The sequence below is a fragment of the Atractosteus spatula genome, chromosome 10 (assembly GCF_055471065.1).
Source record: "Atractosteus spatula isolate fAtrSpa1 chromosome 10, fAtrSpa1.hap1, whole genome shotgun sequence".
Lineage (NCBI taxonomy): Eukaryota > Metazoa > Chordata > Actinopteri > Semionotiformes > Lepisosteidae > Atractosteus > Atractosteus spatula.
Genome location: NC_142715.1, coordinates 13,014,268 through 13,017,768, shown reverse-complemented (window position 1 = coordinate 13,017,768; position 3,501 = coordinate 13,014,268). Strand labels below are relative to the sequence as shown.

Below are 3,501 nucleotides of genomic sequence, written 5' to 3'. Positions count from 1 at the left end.
TGTAACTGCAACCACAGGAAAAACAGCAAGAAGCAGGCTCCATTCCCCATTTAAATCTGTCGTGCGAGGCATGCTTTTTGAACGCATGAAGTAAATCCCACGATCGCTTTTGAACTTGGACAAAGTACTTCCAAAGGAGCGCTATGCGCAAAGATTTAACAAGCTCAACCCCCGCCAACGATTCGGTGTGAAGAAGCAGAACATTCAAGTTTCACAGACAGAAGCAGCACGCCAGCACAGCCAACATTAAAACGGAGGGCACACTACGATTTGCATTGACACAAAAGTGATCTGGGCAGACGTCGTTCCCTGCATAACGCAAAAAGTGGCAAAGCGCTTTTGGGTTGAGAGGACGCAAGAAGGTTTTTGTTTTGTGCCTTGATGTCAAGCTGAGAAAGTATCTTTAAACACTTTGCTTAGTTTCTCGAGAGACTGCCAAAAAGCAGTTCCCTCCCTTTCGTCTGAAGTCAGCTGAAAAGGGGTCTCGACAGAAGCACCTGGCAGCAGTGGGATTTGAACCCACGCCCCCGAAGAGACTGGAGCCTTAATCCAGCGCCTTAGACCGCTCGGCCACACTACCCGCTGTGCGCTGTCTCTTTGTCTCATTACTTGCCGGGAGGAAGCCGGGTGGGTTTTGCTCTTGTCGCCCGACTTAGTGGCGTTATGACCGTGGAACCGACTGCACCTGCTTTTTCTGAGATGCTTCCCCTCTCATGGCGAGATCTCGACTTCTTTAACACCTCTGGATAAAGATCTTCTGTGGAGCAGGTTTCAGACCTCTGCGTACAGCACCCTTGATGTCATTTTATTTTTACAGCAGCCGCATCTGGAAAGTTGTGTCTTTTACGTTTTATTTGAACAACAAAACTACATACAATACAAACAAAAGCACATATAACGTATCAAGAAAATCATCAGGGGCACATGCTATAATACAATTACACTTTATGAAAAACGATTACACAAGGTAAATAAAGATAAGGTCCGCACAGCTTGTTCTTACATTTCGAAAGAGTCCGTAAATACCCCTTTACGTCTATTTTGAACTGTTCAAACGTAGGACTCTTCCCAGACCATTTCACTTTATACCACATTCCTAAACGAGAATGCATCTCCTGTTTTAGAACTATTTTGGGTGGTATGGCTTATACAACACACCCACAGTATTCTAATGGTGGACTGCAGATCTGTGCTATAGTTCAGTCGAATTCGAAGGATCCAGCAATCATACTGGATTTGACTGGGATTCTGAAATGTCTCTTGCAAAGGTATTCGGGTTTGCTTGAACCTTTAATAAAATAGTGATCTGAAACTACCCAGCTTACAATCTCTGAGGTTCTTGTGGCAAAGCACAGTCATACCTGACCTGTCTGGAATGACTACTGAGAGTCTTTATCCAGAAGTGACGGCACCACTCCCAGTAGAATGAGAGAGAAATACAGCATGACATGGGGAGTCATGGGGCTCCCACAGTTTGTTTTTCCTCATGTTACTGATTTTTTCACTAACATTTTGATCTTTTCACAATCAGACCTTTTTTCACATTTAATAAAATCTTTTAACCAGCAAACCGGTTTTATCGGTTTGTGAGGTTTGTGAATGCGTGCAGTAAGTCCTTATTGAACTAGGACAAAATATTCCTGATGGAGTGCTGTGCGCAAACATTGAATAAACTCGACCTTTGCAGATGATTCGGCATGAAGAAGCAGAAGATTAATTTTTCACAGACAAGCAGCACACCAGTACAACCAATATTAAAATTTAATTGACAGCTCACAAACATTTGCACTGACACAAAGGTGATCTCAACTAAATGGAGAGAGGATTCTGTGTTAATTGTGCTTCTCCTGGGAGAGGTCAAGTTGAGAAGTTCATGATAAAAGGGTGGTAAATATCCTGTCCAGGAATATCGGGGCTGTAGGGGGTCAGATCTATAGATGTAGTAAACACATTAGTGGAGACGGTGTGTCTGGTCTCTGTGAGAGAGCCGGGCGGGAAGAATAATCTGTGGTCTGGGAAGAAGAGACCCTCGGAGGCGCTCCACACAGGAGAGAATGAAAAAAATATATATTTTTCAGGGACGCTGATTTTTCTCTTTGAGGGAATTAAAAGCATGTATAGCGAGTGACTTCGTGGCGCAACGATAGTGCGTCTGACTCCAGCTCAGAAGATTGCGTGTTCAAATCACGTCAAGGTCAGCTGATGGGTTTGCAGGTGCTGCTGGTGCCCAACCCGGAAATTACACCACGCTGTTCAGTTTTATCTGTACACCACATAGGTAATCTGAACGAAATAACAGAACAGTACAGAACACGCAGTCAGGAGCTTATGCAGCGTTTCATCTTGAACACGACAAGAGAAAAGGCACACTGCACGTCTGCGAAACATCACGTCTGACTTTAGAGAAAGTGACATCAGAGAATGGAAGTTTCAGACCGCTTTTTTGTTACAGGTTCAAGCAAACCTGAAAGTTAGGGAGTGTTTGGTCACTTTTGTATGAAAAAGTGTCTGAAGCCTGTAATTATAATTTGCCCTTTTTTAATTGTGGTTGAAATCCACTCCCATGTACCAAGACCTTACAGTATATTCATGTTTACTTAAATGACTAACTATTGGACATTAGTTGGTGTTTTTTTTGTAACGATTTGCTATTTCATGCAGGAACGAAAGGAACCCAGACCCAACGTTTGCTTTCAGGTGCGGTTCATTTACATAACGGACATATATTTCTGAGGAGCCTGATTTAAATCACACAACCCCGGTAGAAGTCGAATCGACAATCTTATAAACCGAAATCAGACGCGTTATCCATTAAACCACTAGCCCGTCACGTAACTCAATTGCACCATGGTGAGTTCAGCGCCGCTACTAGTAATACCCCACCCCCATCTTAAATTTCTACGTGAGAAACGTGTTTTCTACATTTTTATCAGTTTTAAAAAATCATCACTTTTAAGCAGACAAAGCCTTTATGTGTCGCTCTGAATTTCTAATTGATTTAGAATTCCAAGAAAAAAGAGTTTTGTTCCACAACGGCGTGAAATGATCACGTCTTTCACTCTACTTCTCTCTAGTAGTAAAGCAGATCTTGCTAGGTGAGCATTTGCTCCGGTAAATTAGGTCACTTTTCATGTTAACTCACTTCTTCTAAACACAACATTTCCTGGTGCATGTTTTCTCCATGAAAAAAGACATTTTCCCTTACATGATTTCTCGTTTTGTTTCATCAAAGAGTACAGAAAGAAGAAAGAAAGAAAGGAAAAGTGTCGTAAATGAACTCTGTCGCCCTTGGGAGATGTCAAGCGCATTGGACATGAAAAGTGCACAATAAAAGCCATTTCTCTTCGTGTCGGGACTCCTATTGAATGTAAAGGAGGGAACGTGCTCAGCCAGCCGACTCAGCGCTTACTGAACGCAGGTGTCTCAGAGCGGTGTGTCCAAGTGGCAGTAAAAGAGGAGAATTCTGCCGGCGCCGTGGCTTAGTTGGTTAAAGTACCTGTC

The 3,501-nt window shown here is 43.0% G+C and overlaps 1 non-coding gene across 1 annotated transcript; it reads right to left on the bottom strand.

Moving 5' to 3' along the window:
• Positions 1–498: 498 nt before the first annotated feature.
• On the bottom strand, positions 499–580 carry trnal-aag (transfer RNA leucine (anticodon AAG)). Its single transcript has one exon. It is a non-coding gene; the product is annotated as a tRNA-Leu (tRNA).
• Between the last annotated feature and the right edge of the window lie 2,921 nt (positions 581–3,501).